The sequence below is a fragment of the Cydia amplana genome, chromosome 5 (genome assembly GCF_948474715.1).
Source record: "Cydia amplana chromosome 5, ilCydAmpl1.1, whole genome shotgun sequence".
Classification (NCBI taxonomy): domain Eukaryota; kingdom Metazoa; phylum Arthropoda; class Insecta; order Lepidoptera; family Tortricidae; genus Cydia; species Cydia amplana.
This window is the reverse complement of record NC_086073.1, coordinates 18,349,946-18,373,522: the sequence shown is the minus strand read 5'-3', so window position 1 is coordinate 18,373,522 and position 23,577 is coordinate 18,349,946. Positions and strand designations below refer to the sequence as shown.

General features: G+C 35.9%; 1 protein-coding gene across 1 annotated transcript in view; it reads right to left on the bottom strand.

Moving 5' to 3' along the window:
• The window catches only part of LOC134648318 (zinc finger protein ush), a 269,240-nt gene that overhangs the window by 202,935 nt on the left and 42,728 nt on the right, over positions 1-23,577 (bottom strand). The gene's annotated exons all lie outside the window — the stretch shown is intronic.

The following is a 23,577-nucleotide window of genomic DNA, read 5'->3' as shown; positions in this document are numbered from 1 at the left end:
TCCAAAGCGCTCCGCTTCGCGCGTTACCTTTGGTTTCTATGAAATTACGCCGAGTAGGTAGTGGTGAGCTGTCTATAAACTTATAATGAATAAAGGTTATTATTTAATTGGTATTGAGTTTTTTACGATAGATCTTACATAGTAATATATTAAATAGGTGGTATAATTACATTTTGATTATTTATGGGAGTGCACCGCACAAGCGCTCCTTAAGGCCAGCGGCGCCTGCATCTAAGCGCCACTAGCAACACTAAACCTAAGGGTAACATTCCATTTCTGACCGCAGCTGCACTACTGGTACTGAATGCGTCGCTGTTACTGTCAATTTCCATAGTAAAATGAGCAGTAGTGCAGCTGCGGTTGGAAATGGACTGTCACCTTAACCCGAGGTTAAGCGGTTAAACCGTTCAGTGTAAAATTGTATTACTCAAGTCAAGTCAAATCAAGTCAAAATATACTTTTCACCTCAGCAGCACGAACAAGGGTACTTTGCTACTTAAAAACAGTGAGCAAAATCCCATTTTGCTCACTGAGTGAGACAAAATGAGCAAAATGCGATTTTGCTCACTCAGTGAGCAAAATGCGATTTTGTTCACTGTTTTTAAGTAGCGAAGTACCCCTGTTCGAGCTGCTGAGGTGAAAACTTAATTGTTGGTATATCTTAAGAAAACATGAGTGAATAGGTAAGTGATGAAGAAGGAATACATTTTTCGGGTTCTCTAATATGTTCTCACTGCTGAGGTGAAAAGTTTTGTGAACTACACGAGATCAAAGTTATTTACATCTCGTGCGCTTTTGAGTCCCTTACTACGCTCAAGATTCTAAATTAGTATAGAATCTTTCGCTTGTACGGGACTCAAAATAAGCACTCGAAGAAATATCAAACTTTGATCTCTTGTTGTACAAATAACTATTATTCATGTAGGCCTAGCAACAAGCACTTATGAATCGTAACATATACTTATAAATTATCTTAAGCTAATTATCAGAACAATTTATTGATGTTATTATTCCATAATAATATTGGATACTGGTAACCATGGTCACTCCAGGTTTAGCCGGTTAACCCCGGGTTACTGGAATGGTGCAAGTGGCGCTAAGAGTACCAAGTCGATGCAAACTTAGCGTGGTCAAAGTCCATCTCATATAAGTTTTTAAAGGTTCGGTAAGGGCCCTTAGGCTATGGGAAACACAAGGCTGTATCCTTGTTTGCCACCGTATAAAAACACACCTAGCGCAGTGGCCGTGGAAGGCGAAATGTTTTGAGCGATCATTAAGAGAAGCCCAATTGAGCGTGAGAGGCGATAAGGCAGGTGTGTTACCGCCCTAAAAGCGAAACAGCGTAAATTCATACTAATTTGTACAATAATAACGTCATTTTTGATAAAGGCCGGTTTTCTACAGCGGTTACTGAGCTGGTGTGCAAAAATATGTAAGCAGGCGACGTTTCAAAAATATGTGATCGGTCCACTGGTGAAACACTCAACTCTAAGACCTCTTAACCTAGGGCCACTTGCACCATCCATCCTAGGAAGCAGGAGGTCCTGGGTTCGAATCCTGGTGGGGGCAATTATCTGTGTGTTTATCACAAATATTTATTCCTGAGTTATGGATGCTTTCCATGTACGAGCATATTATATATATAAGTACCTATTTAATTTATATACAGGGTGGCTAAAAAATAACTGCATTTCCGTTGCTAGGGACGTTTTGAGATTATACTCGGACTGAGCAACTTTTACTATGGAACCAACCCCGAAATCGTGAAAAAATAAATTTGGCTGTTTCATACATTTTGGCTGGTACATTTTCTATGGAAGGGTAAATTTGTTGTGTAGGTATAACTGCATATAATATTATATCGTCGTCTAGTATAAAAAAATTATACCCACAACACAAGCCTTGTTGAGCTTACTGTTGGACTACAGTATACTGGTATACTCCAAGTACTTTTCACAAGAATATATTTTTGATATCCGTATTATCTTTACGTCATCTAGTCATTGAGCTAAAGAATGGCTTTACAGCGAGCCACGGTTGGCTGGCTTCAAAAACGGGGGGCCTATTGCGAACCACGTTCGACGTGTTGCCTCTCTGTCGCACTTGTAAATTCGTACGTAAGTGTGACAGGGAGGCGACATGTCGAACGTAGTTCGTGGTAGGCCCTCTGGAGTCAAGACACGCACAATTTGGCATGAGATTCAGTGATAACTGGATAAAAGTATACACTTTAATATAGGTAGGTATATCATCATCCTACTCCTACACGGTCTGCTATGGGACCTGACAGTTTTTATGAAAGTGATTAAGTTGAAAGTAAGAAAGCTTCCGTCACTTAAATACGAGATGGTATACAAGATGTTTGGTACATCGTTTGCCTAATTAAAACAGCAGCTATCTTTTCATGCTTAGAAAAGTATGGTTTTTCTCACTAGGTACTGCGCACGTAACAATTTGAAATTTACGTAAAATACTGGTGTACAGCTGCAAAAAAACGTGCCCAAATTTTTTCTAGGCATGAGAAGATAGCGAATGACTCAATCTATCTGCCATTTTAATTTGGTGAACGATGTACCAAACACCCAGTATACATCAGAGGTAAAACACAGGGGTCCAAAACCTTGAAACTTTTATATTTCACATTACTTTTTGCAAATACATTAACCGAATTTTGGAGCATAGCCCTTACAAATCTATCTTAAGGGCGTCAGGTACGGGCCGATAAGAGTGATCAATCTGCCCCTCGTCCCGCCTATCGCGGATCATAATATATCTTCAGGTGGGGTGTTTGTCAAAATATACAATATATAGAGTTTGTATATTTTTGCGGTTTGACTATTTTTGAAGGTGGACGGTTGAAATATAAATCAGATTTTTACTACTTATACCTATTTATTGTATTATTTTTAATGTGTTTGTCGTGTTTATCGTAATATATTATAATAGATAGCCAAATTTTATATAGGTATACGTTATATTTAGCATTGCCCTTATTAAGTGTGATATATAATTAAATTTTTTAAATGTTTATTGCAATTAAGCATGCAATAAACATTTAAAATATGTAATTACAATTATCACGCTTAATAAGTGGGAATGCCGTATCTTAATAAATTTATTAAAATTTAATTAAACAATGCACCTGTAATCTGTGAGAAGTAAGTGTCAATAGGATTTTAGCATTTGTCCTAAGATCATCCTGTATACATATACAGTCACGAGCTTTAATTTGGGACCCATTTCCATTAAATGTTGTTAGAACATGCGTATTGCAATAAGGTTGAAACTTCAGTTCGATGGTGTTGAAATGTCAAATTAAGACATTTAAAAGTCATAGCGAATCGACCCTTGAAATGATAACCTCTTTGCAAAAAGTTATCACTCCGGTTTTATAATCTGTTGAAAGTCACATTTTCAAAAAAAATATTTCACACATTGACGTAATTGAGTGGTTGCCCCTAGAAACGTAAACGTAGGTAAGTAAATGTCGATGGTAAACATTAATGTCCATGAATTATGACACTGCGTTAAAATATTATCTCTAAATAGCGTCAGTTTGCTACACGATATTCAACCTTAGGTGGGTCCCAAATTAAACTGTACCACTGCAAGCTTAAACTCTGACCAAGCTAACTTTATATAAACTTGGCAGTAAAAACGCATGCATATCTCTATAAGCTCCATACATAACTTGGCATGAAAATTTAGCTTAGTTTTCAATTAACGCAATCAACAAAAGTAATACCTATATTTCCAAACATCTGTCATATCACCTCAACAGTGATCAAATCACCAACACCTCACCCGATTGCCACTATCGCACACCTTACCCAATTTTTCCCCCAGGGGTGGCACCGGATAAATAATGTATGATGATCCGCGATGCCATCGCAGAACAAAGCCGCTATCGCGAGGCGCAGCCCTGGCGTGTTTTCATTAACACACGATATTATGAGGTGTCATACAGGGTGGAGTCGGAGATGTGAACGAAAATGTAAACTGATAGTTCATTGTTTTAATATCGAAGTAGGTACTTAAATGAAAAATACAGTATTTATTATTTAATAAAACAAAAGTCTTGGTTGAATAGTAGAGAAGATATATTTTCAAGAAAACGTAACATTTATTTGTTTAAATTAGTTTTTTGTTTTTTGTTTTGAATTAATTAATTTACCATTACAGTAGGATATACTATTACCGGATTTTTATTTAATTTCATTAAAAGGTTTGAACCTCAAATCATTGAAGGGGTCGTTTCCAATTTAACAGTTTGTTTTTTGTTTTGGATTAATTAATTTACCATTTACAGTAGCATATACTATTACCGGAATTTAATTTAATTTCATTAAAAGGTTTGAACCTCAAATCATCTAAGAGGTCGATTCCAATTTAACAGTTTGTTTTGAACTTTTGAACAATTTGTACTATGTATTTAAGTATATTTATCTTTATCTATTATATATATCGTCGTCTATCAGCCACAACACAGGCTTCATTGAGCTTACTATGTGGAACTCGATTTGTGTTAGATGTCCATAGATATATTATATTTCGTAAATAATTTTGAGACGTACCTACGTTTGCAGTGTAAATACGTGAACGTTTAACACGCTTTTCATAATCATTTGTATCTATGTGCCATTTTGACATTTGTATTTCCTAAAAAGGGACAATCAGTCATATTCGAACTTTAAGATACGTAAAATACTAGAGATTGAAACGATATGGATTGGATATGTCAGTGTCAAACAAGTGTCAAAAGTTTGTTTGAAGCGGTTGTTTGAAGAAACGTCACGCCGAATATTTCACTTGAAGTTGCTACGTTTCATAAATAGGTAAGTTAACCAAATTTTTCAGTAAATAAGAACAAAAAAACTATGTTACTCATCCTTGTCTTTTGGGTGCTAGTACTAGTGTAAGACAAATATAGTATGATTCTCTCTGTCTATGTTTGAAATGAGACAGTCCTTTGAAAAACTATAGGTAATAGGTACTAATCAACAGATGCAATGGAATTGCGCATTCGGCCGCTCCCGACTCTTATGAACGATTCGACGCGCCCGATAGACGGGACACGATTAACTAATATTCTGTTAACCCTTTGTCTGCCTCGATTCTAACCCTCCTCAGGTCGCCATTCTCAACCAATTCTCGTGAAATTTTGTGATCTGGTTCGCTGAATATACAGTTATTTTTTTGACGATTTATCATGCAATTTTTTTCAAATTTTTGCACAGCGAGCACGTTTGCAAGGTCTACAACTCACAGAGGCACTAGTTTATGTTAGGGATAACCAACAGCTTACAATATGACATCAATATTATCTATTAAGATTATTCAGATTAGATTATCATCGCTATAATGAACTAACCTCCGTAGTAATCGTTAAAATCCACAAATGTCACCACTTTAAGGTTGAGGGTTGATTTAAAAACTCCTTTCTAAGTGGAGCGCTCTGTACATATAACATAACTATTTTATAAGACTAGAGAACAAATCATTATTTTTTTCACCGGTGGACTTGTCACATTTTCTTTAGTTCATATATGACATCTAATTCAGTTTATAACTATTTCATACATTTATAACTCCTGATAGTAATCACCTCATGATAACCTAATCCCAAAATCACCTGTATCAATTATACTCCCGCACTTTACATGGAGTGCGGACTGTATCGTAAGAGTTAATGGCGCGAAAGCCTCCGATAACGCCCCCCCCCCCCCCTCACCCCCACCGCCTCGCCTACAGTGATATACTAGAAAGTTGATCAGATCTGGGTAATTGTGTGGAGAGAGATAAGTCTTGAGTGGAGTGTTTTGATAAGATGAGGCTGAAGTTTGAGAAGAGATAATATGTAGGATTGTAGGTAGGCTGTATGTTTTGTTAACCACCGATGCTAAAACGAGGGGTGTTATATGTTTGAAAACCTCCGACGCAAAAAAGAGGGGTGTTATATATTTGACGCCAATGTCTGTCTATCTGTGGCATCGTATAGCTCTCAAACGGATGGCCCGATTTCGATGCGGTTTTTTTTTACTTGAAAGCGAGTTTCCTTGCGGTGGTTCTTAGCGATGTTTGATAAAATGAATCCAGTAGTTTGAAGTGTATTAACGCTTTTCCAAAATAATGTTAGGTACCTACCTATTTATAGTACAAATTAGATTTTTTTGGCATAATGCGTGGGGGCTTTTAATTATTTTTATTTAATAGTTATCGACGGCGAGAGATGGTTTATTGAAATTTTATATTTACTTACGCCATCAGTAGGTACATAGTAAATAAAATCTGAACAGTTAGAAAACGTAGGTTTAATCATCAAACTAAAACAAAATAAATGTTTATATTGTTTATAATATTTTTAAGTAATTTTAATCCAATGAATCATGTTAAAAACCTTAACTTTGAATATAACAAAGTATATATTTTTGTATTTATTGAATAAAAAAGGTACTACCTACACAATATCAAATTGACTGATGCTATTGTTAAAATTAAACAATAAATAACTACCATACTTATAATATTACCATTATAAATACTTTTAGCTCGTAACTTTGAATGACAAGTAGGTACACCATATCTGAAATATTGAAAGATACCTATTAGGAATATTATAAAATAGTAATTTTATAACTTGAGCCAGTCTAAGAAGTCATACACAATATTTGCAACGCGCTTGCAACCCTTCTGGTGTTGCGGGTGTCCATGGGCGGCGGTAATCGCTTACCATCAGGTGATCCGTCTGCTCGTTTGCCTCCTATATCATAAAAAGAAAAAAAATTGCTCCTTTTCATGCCACCCTGTATACCTACCTACATTGTTAGTATGTAAATGTATCTATGTCAGATCTCTTGACTGCCGTGCCTTATCACGACGGGGTACTATGTACCGTACATAAACCATAAACATGTACATATTGTAACATAGATTTACCGTGAAGCTCCCTACTTAGTTTGTTGACCTTCGTATGAATACAGATGTACTAATCATTAAGATCACCATCTCATCTATAAATTGTAAATACACATGTCAATCACAATGAAAAAATCAACGATAGTCAACTCTGGCTAACGTGGAACTCGAACCCACATCCTTGGATTGGGAGCGGCTTATTCCTAACGAAGGAAAAAAACAACGGGTTGCACTCAGGGAGTGCCGGCAGAAGTGAAAACTCAATGACTAGTGCAAAATGCACTATGTATAATTGAGGTTAACGCCATCTAGCGTTAGCGTTAATTACTTGAAACCCCTAAGCACATCACTGTTAGTACTCGAGTTATATTAATACCAGTTAGAGCTAAACTCACTAGATGGCATTTAAATCAATAAAGATAAACTCAATGGCATTACATGTAACAATTTTTCGATCAGGTCACGTGTCCGTCTTACGGTCACGTGATCGTCTTACGCTGTCTCGAGTTTAACATTTTTTTCCCACCTCAAAAAGTGCACAGCGCCGGTAAAGAAGTTTTCACTTCAAAAACACATTAGATTACAATAAAACCGTCCCTTACACTAAACATGGCACCTTAAATTAAAACCAGTTAACGTACTAAAATCGTTATTATCAGTTATCACAAGGAGGAAACAAGGGAATAAGGGGGGGGGGGGGTAAGGAATAAGTGTAATGGTGAATAAATCAGCCGTATCAATGTAATGCCAATAGCTGAGAGGCAGGCCGGAGCGTTGGAGTTGGGTGGATACGTCAAGAGTGTCAAGACGCTACGAAGGTACGGTAGTACTATTAGTTATTCTGTGACGAAGGTGTTTATTTAGTCACCTGCAATAATTTACAGTCTGAATATATAGGTCATACTGAGCAACTTTTGCTATGTGACCAATCCCCAACTCGACAGTTCGTTGGATTGGAGAGCGCAGGTTTCTGAGGTCAGCCGAAAAGTTATGGGTTCTCTTCATTCACTAAACAAGCTAAAGCACTTTTTGCCCATTAAGACTAAAATTCTCCTTATAAACACTCTAATTCTACCATAATTGATTATGGTGATGTGTGTTATCCGGACCTATCTGAAGAACTTCTCAATAAGTTGGATCGCCTTCTCAATAACTGCATTCGTTTCATTTTTTGCCTGCGTAAGTACGATCATGTCTCTGCATACCGCTCCCAGCTTGGCTGGCTTCCCATCCGTCAACGACGCAGTGTTCGCATGCTTTGCTCTCTATACTCTGTCCTAAACGATCCACTCTCTCCTGTATACCTCAAGTCCCTCTTTCAATACTACGGCGTTTCTCACGACCGTCAGCTTCGCTCTTCTGACAATATGTCTTTATCCATCCCTCCACATCGTACTGGCTTCATGTCAGATTCGTTCTGCGTGCAGGTAGCGCGCCTTTGGAACCGACTCCCCCTTAGTATTAAAAATGCCCCAAACAAGTTCGCTTTTAAGAAATCGATACGTGCTTTCTTTGCTGGTAGAATGAATGATTCCTAGTTTTAGTTATATAATTTATATATTTTATTGTATATATTTAAATTGTTAGGTATATGTATTTATATTATATGTATCGTGTATATTATGTGTGTTAAATTTTTAAAATTAGCTTTGCGGTTTATATTACATTTTGTTAGTAGTAGTAGCAACTTTGCACCGCCCACAATCTCTCTGCTTTGCCTTAAGGTTGACTGGTAGAGAATGCTTTTGGCATTAAGTCCGCCTTTTGTACGATAAATTTTTCTTTTGTGCAATAAAGTTTAAATAAATAAATAAATAAATCCCGAAATCACGAAAAAAAACATTCTGTCTCATAGAAAGTATCAACGTCGGACAGCCAAAATACATCTAAAGTTAACTCGGATTCATATTCAAGATTCAGATTCAAAATATACTTTACTAGCGACCCGCCCCGGCTTCGCACGGGTTAACAAATTATACATAAACCTTCCTCTTGAATCACTCTATCTATTAAAAAAACCGCAATCAAAATCCGTTGCGTAGTTTTAAAGATCTAAGCATACATACAGACAGACAAACAGACAGCGGGAAGCGACTTTGTTTTATACTATGTACCTAGTGATTAATGTAGGCCTAGCAACATATATATTATCTTAAGCTAATTATCAGAGCAATTATTCCATTATTATTATACAGATCAAATTTAACACTAATAATTTCACAAAAAGATCGTCAAACATAAAATATTTTATAAAAAATACTAGTCTAGAATGTTTCTAGAATAAAATCTAAAACTAAAACTTTTATTTACCAAAGCATGTCCCCTCGATTCTCACGTACATTTGAAGTCCATTATCGAGTCGATGGCGAGATTGCGGTATAATTTGCAATAAATATAAGGGTGCTGTCAGACGGCTTTGTGCGGTGACGCATGTGGAGACGCCTTTATGGCCTTATGATCTATTAGTGACTGGTGATTGGTTAATAAACATTGCAATATTGAGGCTAACTAGTAAGGTGATACGTAGATATTAATTAAATTAATATTTTGCATGCTTAAAATAAAACTACCTACTTACTTATTCAAACATATTATATCACGAACCTAACGTCCCTAACGTAATTAGGTACATGTGCAAAGTACCTATACTTATGCACAATGTATTGCGGTAACCGTCAGTGAAAACAACTAATACGCTTATACGGTAAATATAAATTATAGCAATTAGGAAATAATTGGTACTTACTTACTTGGCTGGCGCGATTACCCAAAACGAGTCTTGGCCTCCAACACAAGAGCACGCCACTTTGTTCGGTCCAGAACGGTATCACGCCAGCTTTCGCCGACGCCGAGTTCACGGAGATCTGAGCGCCTACCGCGAACCACGTTCGACGTGTTGCCTCTCTGTCGCACTTGTAAATTCGTACGTAAGTGTGACAGGGAGGTAACACGTCGAACGTGATTCGCGGTAGGCCCTCTGACTCCACTCTGTCCGCCCAACGATATTTAGGATGACCAACAGGACGGCGTCCAGTTGGTCGACCCAACGCCCTTTTGGCTGCCCGATCTTCACCCATCCTTTCGAGGTGGCCAAAATATTGAAATATCAAATTTTACCCCTACAAGAAAGAGTGTCAGTCACTGGTGTTCACTCAGCAATTATTGTGACTGCCTAAATTAGATCCTAATAGGAATGTCCCTTTGTTAGTCAAACACCGCTTCCGATACAAGTTATCGACAATATTGTAACAACACTGACATGAATCTTTAACTTCCAACATTTCTGCCTATCGCCCATCTACACACATTCAGCTGTTTACCCTTGTATTCTATGCTAATCTAACACCAAACTACCGACAAATCCTTACTACATGAAATTATACAACTTTGCCGACTTTTAACTATATCCTACATTCAAAAACTACCCCTATTTACCTAGCTTTACGATTCAAATTGAATAACCAGGTCCCTAAGTTGTTGGCCACGATAATTTAAAAGCTGGAAAGTGGAATCAATAACCATTGAAAGCCGTTTATGCCTTTGCGGGAATTATTGAAGCAAATTATATGTAAATGTTGATTGTATGAGATAAAACGGTGCTTGTGTTTGTAATGCATGGCTAAAGCTTAGGAAAATGGTATAAGTCCATAAGCATGGGAATAGTGGAATTATCAAAGCATGAAGATATAAAGTGAGTAGCAAAAGAGTAGACACATTAATAATAATAATAATATTTGAGCATATATACCTTTTGAATTTCTTCGCAGATGTATGCAGGTTTCCTCACGATGTTTTCCTTCACCAGAAAGCTAGTGGTAAATATCAAATGATAGACACATTATTACCAGCATATTTTATTCAGTTGTCACCGCGTCCGTCCGCTTTCTGCTAGAATCCGCTAGATCATGCAAGTCCTATTTCCTAAGCACATATCAAGAAACGCCGCCATTTTATGATGTGCCTAAAATTTGCCCAGGCATATCATGATGTGACAATTGTGTCTTACATTTAACACGGCAGATTGATGAGCAATGTATTCGTCGATATTTCTGTTGTACCTACATCGTCATGTTACCAGTGTTTTGCGTGAAAAATGTCGGCGTCACAAAAAAACATGGTACTTAATTTTTTATCATATTTTGCATTGTTTGTTACTTTATTTGCATGTAGTACACAACTAAACGGGCAATTTATAATAAAGTAACCTACAATTCATTGTAATAGTCTACTTAGTAACGTATGAAACTTTAGGCCTATTTTTAGTCATTTTTGTAAGACTTAAGATAACAGTCCATGTTGGCGACTGGCTGGCGCGCGACCTCCTTCGAACATATATTATTTGTAAAACTTTTTGATTTATAATTGTCAGGGCAGTCTGCCTGTCACCGTGATAATATCAACATCTTTGTGCTTTATTTATTAATTAAAATAATTTATTATATGTATAACGTGTTTCCATCATCTCCTCATCTTATAATACAGTCCACCCCATTAGCTATCAGCAGCTGCACTACTGTTCATTTTACTATGGAAATTGACAGTAACAGCGACGCGTTCAGTACCAGTAGTGCAGCTGCGGTCAGAAATGGAATGTTACCCTTATTTGTAAAAGGTTGTTTGTTTTCTAAAGAACATTAAAAAAACAAGGGAAGTGTATTTCTTTCAGTTTTACCCATAATTACTATAGGAGATTTGGACTAGAGTTCGGTGATTTTGTGAAGTCATAAATATAAAACAGAACAGAAATATACATTAATTATAATATACCCACAGACATGCTCTAGAGGTAACAATACTACAGATTATCACCTCGATTATCACAAAAGCCACAATTGTCCTGTTTTTCATCCGGATAATACCAAACCATTTTATTTACCTCTGATAACTACTAATAAGGCACCCAATTATTTATATGCAGATAATCTGTTTGAGTATGTACCTATATTATTATAAATATTCTTATAAAAAAGATGATGGATTTGTAAATTCTCCCCATAATATGCCTTATAATATTTTTTAAACAGATTACATCTAGGTAAAATATTTAGAAGACCTAAACGTTATGTTAACATTTCTCATGCTCTGAAAGAGGGTCATTGTTGTTCTAAAAAGTGTGCAGAAAATATACGTCACGTTTCTGCACTAGAGCGTTTTACTTTCCAAGTACGATTTTTTTTTTATTATGATAAACAATTGAAATTTGATGATGAGATACATAAATATTCATGTAATTTCAGCATATATATCGTTTTTAAATGAGATCGTATTAAATTCGTTTGTATGGCAGCGACTTTTTGGTAGGTACAGAATAAATCCTTCGCACTTTATTAAATGACAAGATGTATGTAAGTTGCGCGTCAAAAATTAAAAGTTACTTTTTACAGTAATGTATAAAATACATAATAATTTGATATACTTAGGCAGTATAATACCGATGTCAATGTCAAATCACTTTAACATATATTTTACTTACACACAATGACACGGAAAAACACATCATGGCTCTGATAACATAACTCGGAGATTCAGTAATTATAGGTTACTAGTTTACATTATCCTTAATCCCTAATTAGAAACATTGTCCCAGATATGCATTTTAATTTTTATATGTAGGTATATGCCATATAAACCATGTCATGCGTTTAATTGTCTAATTAATTACATGTATGCGGTCTGGTCTGCCTTCTGTTGCATAATATACATTTTGTTCAACCAAGAGAAACATCAAAACAGGATAATGTCAATTTGATTGTGACATTCAAGTTTCGTACATCTCTCAAAAATAAAGGAATTTGTAGTATTAGTCAGGATGACTTAGGGTTCCGTACCCAAAGGGTAAAAACGGGACCCTATTACTAAGACTCCACTAGTTGTATCAATTAAAAAAGGCTCAGTTTTGATTCCAATATCTTGACGAATGTAATAAAATTCTTGTCACAACACTTTCAACCTAGAATTTTGAAAAATTAACATTCTTGTAGTGAGATCATCTTAGTCCAAGGTATATTATATCAACTTATAAAGATAATTATATCAGTTGAGACGTATGGTTCTTGTTTAAAAATTTTTTCTGTGCATAACCAGTCTTACTTTACATATTTATATTGTCATTTTTTTTTAATATCGCAATTTTTATGCAAAATGTTACCGTGAGCTATTTTAACTCGCAGATTATATCGGCTGCAGATAATCCACTGATCCAGATAGTTTCCAGCAACTTTGTCGCTATCTTCGCTTAAATTGTCGGGATCATATCGCGGCTTGTAAACTTAGTCAGGTTATGTTCATTATTTAATTTAGAATATAGTTGCTGAGGTTTACCTACACATAATACATATACCTATATACAGGGATCGGAACCGGTTTCTTGCAAAAACATAGAAATAACCATATTTTTCGAATTATTTTATACTCGAAATGTAGGACTCAGTTGTGTTTTTAGGTTACGACTTCGTATTATTAGATTGCCCAATTAGAAATGAAGTAATTAGCAAAGAACGAAAAAATACCGTTTCCGTTCCCATACAAAAAATACCGGTATCCGATCCCTGCCTATATACCTACCGATATGCAATAATTACGTTCTAAAAAAAATTAAATTAAATCAGTAGGGCTATTATGGCCGGCTCTTTATCATTTGTCACCATGGCTGTCACGTTCTAACAAATAGGTAAGTGCGAAAGTGACGCACAGCATGACAAGTGATAAAAATGCGACCATGATACGCCGCCAGGACAATTTAGACTGCGAGGTAATTTAAACTACTTAATCGAAATATCTTCCATGTTTTAAATTATTAACTAGAGTGCCATAAATGTCTAGATAGCGAAAAAGATGTGTTGTGTGTGTGTTATGACTCTAGTTAATAATGTAAAACATGGAAGATATTTCGATTAGTTTAAATTAACCCGCAGACTAAATGGCCCCCTGCACCTTACTTATATACATTGGCATGTAAGTAACATGCTCATTGGAGCATTAATGGCGTTCTAAAAAAAACATTTATCCATATATATATATATATATATATATACCTATTTTTATATCTTTATATATATGTATATTTTTCACTTTTAGTTTTAATCGTGTGTCGATAGATGGCAGTAGATTAACTGTGACTACAAAATTTACTACGATAATAACCCTCTATCTCTTTGCTAGTAACGAAGTAGTACCGGACATAGATAATAGATATGTTACTTAAATGTTCATGTTATTTCAGAATGTCGTTTTAAAATGAGAGCGTTCTAAACCTTCAATTGTATGGTTGCGGCTAGGTTAGTAATAACCAGCGAACGAGATAACCGAGCTGAGGGGCTACCGCGAATCACGTACGACGTGTTGCATCTCTGTCGCACTTGTAATTTCGTATGTAAGTGTGACAGGGAGGCAACACGTCGAACGTGGTTCGCGGTAGGCCTTCTGCAACTTTGTCGTTATCGCCGCTTAAATTGTCTCGATCGATGTCCATCTTATCGCGGCTTGTAAACTGCATAACTTGCTGAGTTTATGCTCATTATTTAAATTAGCTGAATGTAAATATATATGTACTTGCTAAGGTTTACATATGCATGCGTACCTACGTTCGTATTTAAGTCATCGTAGTAAAACCACCCAACCACAGGTATGATAATACTATGTATTACTGTTAGAGGTTTCATATCTGTAGAATAGTAACCTACTTATTGTAATCCTGGCCGACGGCATATGACATATGGGATTGACGTGCTTGTTATTCTTTCTATTCTTGTTCTTGTTTTTACTCTTGTGTTGAATATACTCTGCTTACATATTTTATAATAATATGTGTTTAAATTAACCCATACATCAATTACTTATTCTGTGCTACAGGTTGAGCCAAAAATACCTTGACAATTTTTTTTTGGGATATTTACTCACATACCGTTTACAAAATGTCATTACAAATTAAAACTACAACCATTTATTTGAAGCAAGATGTATTATCTTCAAAATATTCCCCCTTGGATTTGATACACATACACAAACGCAAATCTTTGTTAAATTAACCAACACTATGAACAGTAAAACATTTTTTTCGAGGTATTTTTGGGGCATAGTCCAAAAGCTACTATAGTTTTGACTGGCTAGCAAGATCGAATTTAAACTGTTGTGTGACATGTGTGTGCTTGAGAAAGGAGACCTAGGCTCTCCGAAACATGTCGCGCGAGTGACTTAAAACAAGTGAGTCTAAACCGTAAAATTATTCAAGGCTAGCAAGATTTTTAAACTCCTATGACTGTATGAAACTATTGCATATACTTAAAAATCGGCCAAGTGCGAGTCGGACTCGCGCACGGAGGGTTCCGCACCATCAACAAAAAATAGAGCAAAACAAGCAAAAAAACGGTCACCCATCCAAGTACTGAATCTTTATTTTATTCTGTTTTTAGTATTTGTTGTTATAGCGGCAACAAAAATACATCATCTGTGAAAATTTCAACTGTCTAGCTATCGCGGTTCGTGAGATACAGCCTGGTGACAGACGGACGGACGGACGGACGGACGGACGGACGGACGGACGGACGGACGGACTGCGGAGTCTTAGTAATAGGGTCCCGTTTTTACCCTTTGGGTACGGAACCCTAAAAATTACCAAAATAAATAATTTATAAGTGTTTTTATTTATTATCAGAGTTTCTTGGATATGTTAAAATGAGCTTGAATATTGAGTATGAGATATTATTGTATGTGCATGACTAATCACAGTAATGACATAATAACTTGTAGATTGGAACAAACATATATTACCTAACTAATTGTATTGTAATACGCGCAACATTGGACTTGATATGATTATAACTATATTTGCATGCAACAGTGTAATTTAATTGTAGGTATGTGTAAAATAACCAAACATACATTTTTATGGCAATTACAAGTCCTTGGCACTTTACTTATCATATTAGTACAACATAGTAGGTAAAACATTTCTCCGAAAGAGAGGCCTATGCTCAGCAGTGGGCGATAAAAGGCTGATATGATGATGATGATGATAACATTTATCCTATCAAACTATGTCGACTGGCTAACGGGCACGGGCAACAAAAAAGTTGGTCCACCCCATAGACCTATTATATTACTTCGTAAGGACGCGACATACGGGACTACGAAAGGGGCCAGTTTATGGGTGTGAAAATCGCATTTATAGCACCAGCGCGTTCAGTCGCGAGCCGCGCGGCGCAATGTGAAGTTGTCGCGTAATGCATTTTACAATTCAAAAAAATGTCTATGTGTGTTGTGAAAGGGTGTAAAAACTGTTACAGTAATTTATTAGATTAAATTGATGAGATTTCATTTTATCGGTAAGTAATTACAGATTACATTGATTTCTTGCTTAAAACAAATTTTAAGCGATCATTATTTCGTGATTGCGCATGCGGCCATGATGGCCTTGTACGCGCGCCGTCCAAAGACGCATTATAAAATAGACTGCGCTCTCGTCTCCGGCGAGCGTGCCGAACGAGATGGCCCGAAAGGGAGACTTCTGCTACCACATTCATTATGAAGAGTGTCTATTTTGTGGGTTATGAAGTGCTGATTAACTATCTTAAGAATTTTCTCTTTAATAATAATATTTTTCTAAATGTTGTCATTCAGAAAATATAAAGCTTCTTTGGTTGTTGAATATTTTGTACGTGATTAATTAAAAATATAATGTATTTATTTTAACATATTTTATATATTTTAACTCCCACTTATTGCTACTTAGTATTATATCAACTGAGTTAATAAACTGGCACGGCGGAATTTGTAATTATGACATTTATATTAATAAACTGGCACGGCGGAATTTGTAATTATGACATTTATATTAATAAAAAGGCGCATACCTTGTTTAGCTGTCGAAACAATAGCAACATTCATTCAATTGTCACTTCGTCGTTGCCCTAAACCCTAAAGAAAAGAAAGGGACACCGCTCTCCCTCGAGGTATTTTGTTCGGCGCGACGCGAGAGTGCAGTCTACTTTAACATATGTCTCCGACTTGGCCGGTAGTACGCATACTATACAACAGATGGCGCCTGTGTTTACTTAACGAGAATGTTCAATCGGATTTGTATGATCCCTACTTAATATCGTTGGTCCACCCAAGTACATGAACAATAGTTCCACCCATTTGCACTTAAGACCAATAATATTAGGTACGTGCATTTGTATACAAAGTCAATTACTATATTAGTAATTGAACTGTCCTAGGTACTCATAAATTGTTTTCGCAAACCTTTAAACTAAACTATCAAATATCATATCTTACATTGTTATGTCTGTTAAAACTTATCAGAGCATGACCGTTTCTTACAATTCTACGCACAATTTTATCTTATGCAGTTATAAAACGCATTCGTAAGATAATTATATCTTAGCGAAGGAGCTGGGAGGGCTAGGGCTAAAGTTTCAGTGCTTACTATAAGGCTATACAGCAGTGGTTCCTAACCTTTTCAGTCCGGTCACCCCTATGACTAACCAGGGAACCTGATTTTACCCCTCCTCCCAATGGTAATAAAAAATAAAACGTGTATGTTTGTTGTATTGTTATATTAGGTTAGCTTATTATCCCCGTAAACTACCAGTTTTACCCCCACGGGGGTAATTACCCCCAGGTTAGGAACCACTGCTATACAGGGTGGGTTCTAGTAACACGGATAACTTTAATCTTTCCGAAGTGGAAAGGGGACGACCGCTAATTAATATAGAGATATATTTGCATACTTTTCAATAAGAATGAATCCCACCCAAAAACATTTTCGAGTAAAATGTTGCCAAGACGAGACCTTATGGCTCGGATTCTCAAAAAGTTATCACATCTCATGTCATGTAGAGCCAAGCTTAAATACCGCGTTTTTGTAGGATTAGGAAAATGGTATACAATTTTGCCTTGCCTTTTTATTGAAACAAGTTAAGAAAATAATAGCTTATATTACTTATGAAACCAAAAGACTATAAGTAACTATGTATATATCCTTGCTATATGTATAATATTAGTTACCTACATACTTATTTGCTGTAATTTGTTTTAAATAAAAAGACACGTTATGATTGTTTACTTTTTTTCTAATGCTAAAAAATAAGGCATAATTCTACAAGACCTAAATTTTACAAACTCTACATTCTCTACACCTTAGTCAACGCCATGTGGTTGGCGAAAGAAGTTTGCAAATAAATAATGAAAGAACTAACTCCCTTAATTTATATTTTTTACTTTAAGGATGTGTCACATATTTTAATATGATTTAGAAATTGCTTTTTTATCGATACTAATAACACTCTGATCGATATTTGAATCACTAGCACTGGTACGTTTTTGCCCCCTAAAAACCGGGCTATGTATTATTGTATAAATATGAGTTATATGACATTTATTTCTCGTTGATTGCCATACAGGGTAAGTTTAGCATCCAGATGGCACAGCCCTTGCACGATAGAGCATTGTCTGATAAGCTTGTTATGTCGTGATAAAGTGAAAGTGGCTATCGGGCTATTTGTAAATACGGCCGTCTCGCATTAACAGATAGGGAGGTGTTGTTCTTCACATCGATGGAATTCGGTGATATGGATATTTTTCTTGATGATTTGATGGATTATTTAAATTGGGTATATGCACATTTCATTTCATTTCATTTATTTCAATCAATCAACACTAACGGCTAAACCTTACATGCTAATTGGCATTATATGACTTAATGTCTAACGTGCATCAATCACTTTTTAGTAGAAAAAAAATACAATACATAATTGGAAAGACGAACGAAGCCATTAATTGCAATAAATACAATAAAATAACATTGGATTGAATCAAAACTTAAATTATATGTACATACCTACTCATTCCTACTTGAAATCATTATTGCATATCACATTGTATCTAATACCTTAGACTTGTATACAACATGACACCCTGTATGGCATAGAACATAGTTTAGTAAAGAGGTGGGTGTTCTGTCTTTTCGTCAAAGTTTTATTGTCCAAACACTTGCCAAATTAAGTTTTTCATTTTCCAAAAACTAACATTCGACTAATTTTCATTTCATTACCCTTCTGAAGGGGACAGAACTGAGGGATGTTTGTATTTTTACTTTATTTAGTTAGTTTATATTTAATTGTATTGTATATTGTATAAGTGTTTTTTAAACGTTAATTGTCCAAAAGTCAACTAGAAATGTCGACAGTCATAAATAATAAATCATTGTGACATCTATATTACAATGTAGTCGCTCATTAGATAAGCTTTCCTTCCAGTCAGTTAAACATTTACTAAAACTTGTGACCGAATGACTATTATTCTAGCTACTTTGTAGTTTTTCTAGGTAACTATATAGGCAAGGGTAACTGAGTATCGTCAAGTCAACAAGTCTATTACGGACAATGCTATCGCCGCAAGTCGCATCGGAGACTGCACTGCGATAGGGTTGCCTGCGAATGGCGAATAATAAAATGTGACATATCAAGATTCTGAAGATAAATTTTATAAACAAGGAAGTTTAGTCATTCGGGTGGAAGGAAGGTATAAGGAACTTGAAATGTCCATATTAATTTTTGTTCTTAAATTTGTTATACCTGAGCTTTGTATAAACACACACACATTTTATCATACTTTGATGATAATCATCATCAAAATTTCTAGGCCTTATTAGGCAAAGGCCTACTGTATTGAACAAGAGAGTTTGGACTATAGTCGCCATTCTACCCCACTACGAATTCGGACTTCGGACACTATCCACATTTAATCGAATTCATATCCTGTAATTAAAATTAGAATACGCCTGCTAGTCTTATATTAATAGACCTTGTGCCAAGTACTTCTACCGTGTGTCAAATAACAAATAGGTAATCAATTAAAAAGGTCAGTTTTGATTCGATATATACATATACGTACTTACACCTATAATAGGTATACACCTATATCTTGACCTAAGTCATAAAGTTCTTGTCAAGACTTTAAATCTAGAATTTTGAAAATCGATCATTCTTGAACCGTTAGTCCAAGGTATATAGATCTTGGATGTAGATATATCTGTTGAGACATATTTGGTAGTACTTGTTTCAAAAATAGATTTTTTTTCTGTGTACATGCAATTCTGAAAATAAAAAGAGTATTTTTATGAAAAAACAAGGTAGCTAAGTCATAACCAAGCGTGTCAACCCTAACTATCGAATGAAAGTGCACGGCGTCGATAAGGCAATGTCACCGGCGATCGCGACGCTATCGCCCGGCATCGCGTCGTATCGCGTGCTATCGCTTCGCCGTTACTACGTACTAATGGGGGGGTTAAAAGGGGGACAATTGTATGGCGCTTTGTTTCTCTGAACTTAGAGTACCTAAGCATAGAATGAGGTAGCGGTGCGATGTGAATGTCGACTAAAAGGTCACTCTCCTTCTTTTTCTGCTTTTTTTGCTTTAGCCCTTTAGGAAGTATAATGTTCTTACGGTAGATGTCGCTAGGTGCCTTACTAAGGCGTATATGAGTGATATGGAACAAATATCCAGAGTCGCGAATTCAAGTCACATCCGGGAATTTTTCCACTTTTCATTTATTACTATACTTTCCTAACTTTTATGAATTTTCTTTTTGTTACTTGCACAAAATACACAAATGTAAAGCTGAAATAATATTCCCATTGGTGTGCGAATAGCATCACAATTATACATAATTATGTACTTATGTATTGTATGTATCTACATAAAGCGTGAAACAGCGTGATATGCCCTGTTTAAAGTTTAGACGTACAGGTAAGTTCGTTTTAGCCATAGAAGGTAGCATCCTACAGAAGTGGTCTACGCGTGCCTCCGTGAGGGACAAAACATACGCAATGCGACGCTTGTTATGGTGGGCAACAAATCAATTCGACCAATCATGCATACCAATTTACGGTGGGGAATAAAAAAAAAGTGAGACTGTGACAAGGACAAACAATAATAGCGCTTTCGCTGCTACTCCTACTGAAAGATACATAAGACTATCCCGTTCTGTCAGTTATCCCCAGCACTCATGCCCAATCCAGTTTAATACTAATTCATGGTTTTAGCAGAGTCAAAAAAGCGTTTTAACACAAAATACTTACGACATGACAAAGAAAAAAGCCCTAAAATACATTAGAATGACACGTCCAAAACTCCCTAATCTAAAGTAAAGGCGTCTCCACACGTATGCGTCGCACGCGCGCGTTTCATTTCCGCGCGCTCGCTCGGACGCCGCGCTGATGGATGGTTGTTTATAAGGTCCTTGTTTATATAGTTTCGAGACTTTGTTATTATGTTATTTTTTGTGAAAATTATAATAAAAAGATAAGTACCTAAATGAGTGCTTTTCTAAAACTAATTCGAAATTTGTAATTGAATTTATATTTTTTTTTTCATTGAAATAAAACTATTGAAACGGATTATATCGCGTATATTGAATTTATACAACATCCCGACGTTTCGAACCCTTTGCAGCGTTCGTGGTCAACGGGTGACTGAGGAAAAACTACACTATTTTTAGGCCAGTTATATAGATGGTCAAACCAATTTGTCAGTAAATAGGAACAAAAAAAAACTATACTCATCCTTTTCGTTTGGGTGCTAGTACTAGTGAAAGACAAAGATAGTATGACTCTCTCTGTCTATATTTGAAATAAGACAATCCTTTGACACACTATACATGTAAAATTGGTTCATAAAACTAGTTCTATATTACAACTATTTTCAAGTAAAGATAAAGGTCTAAAGCTACGCAGGTTCTAACCCTTATTTTTATTGCTTGTTAAATGTAAATTGACATGTAAACTCGATTAGTTTACATTTTTTTATCATTCACCATTGAATCTCGCTCGTTCTATGTATTAGTGTAGACGAGAGCACTAATATATAGTAACAACCTAACAACATATTTTTAAACATATCAACAACAACATTTTAAACTTCTAATGCCCCTTCAGAAGGCATCCTATATCCTAGATGCCATAAAACAATACCATTCGAATATAAAAGAGATGCTCACATGATAAACCGCTTCAGTTCAAGACCACGTTACCGTCAAACTGTCATCACATGCAAAGCTGTGGACCTCAAACTGTCAGATAAACTTTATCAGCCACATCACCCAGACAGCGGAAAAAACTGTCGATACAAGAAGCGACACACGCTAAACTTTCCATTAGCTCACACCACAAAGCCTCAATGGGCCGAGATAGCCCACTTCGCTGTTTAAACCGGTTTTAAACAGTGTATACCGGTTCAAACCAGACTAAACTGAGCTTAACCATTGTTCCAACTCGCGTAGCACATAATGCCGCATTTGAATTGTCAGCAGATTAAAAGTTTGCGCCGTGTGGCGAGGGCTTTATGATTTTTTTTAATTTTAACCCGGACTTACGCTGCCAGCTCTGGACTTACCTGCGGAAACAGAAACAGATATATTAATTATTTATTTACTATTCTACAATAATGTAAAATGATATTTAAATTTAAACTAAGTATATTTAAAAATAAATAACTTCAACTTTACAGGTAAAATACCGGCAAAAACCAAAAAGTACCCCCACATTTCGCTCAGGCATAGTCGTTAGGCAAAAATCTGTTTTTAATTGCACTTTTTTCTTATCCCTTATTACAAGGCGACATTAACAAAAATTGCGGGGCATTAGCCATGATATAGGGCTTCAGGGCTTTTTTCCAATTAACTTTAATAGGTTTTTTGTTATTACACCTTTAGGTTGGTATTTACTGACCTTTGTATTTAGCAAGAACTATAAAAAATTTGATATATTATCTATAACTCACTTGTTTTGTGGGAATTACTTACCAAATGCTTAATAATAAACGTGAGCTTTTCAAGAATTAAGACTGTCTTGTTAGTTGAAACTCAGATCAGGCGTTGTAAGAAGATACGTAAGTATACCTACTGTAAAATATTTCAAATTCACCTTTTATCAAATAGAAGAATCAACTAGCAAAGATCACTAAGATTACATCATGTTTGTGTCGCTAATAGATGTCGCTGTTACTCCTACTTTGCAACGGCGTTTCTTATTCCTAAAATTAAGTAACCATTACATGCAAAAGTGTATTTCCAAACATCACTTTTCGAAATAAACAGCTATCCTCCGCAGGAAATTACTCTTTTACCCATTCATCAGCATCAGCTACTTAAGATGCGCGATGGCGGTCCCGCCTATTTGTAAACATGGCGGCGCGCGGCGGAAATTTGACCGTCGCACAACAAGTTAATGTCGGGTGATCTATGGAAAAGGTTGGCTATCGCGCTTTTGAATCAGCCGGCTGTGATGCGATGACGAATGTAAGGTTCCCAGAGTTAGACCAAGAAAAGTCTGCAGCGATTTTGATAGCCCACGCAGTGCAAGTGTTATTTACACGTCATAAGTTCATAGAAGTTTGACGTTTAAAAAGCACTTGGGGCCCGATTCGGATTTTGAAATAAACATCTACTAGATATCTTTTAGACGTCACCAAGATACGATAACTTAAGATCTAATCTGTCAAATGTGACATTTCTGCGATTCTAGAGATACTCTTGAACGATTTCTACACGATATGACTTAGAGATCCAATTCACATCTAATAGATATCTAACACTATCTAACGTAAAAGTGACATTGGTTGCCCGAATTGAGCTGCAAAAGAGAACTAGTTGAAATCTAAACT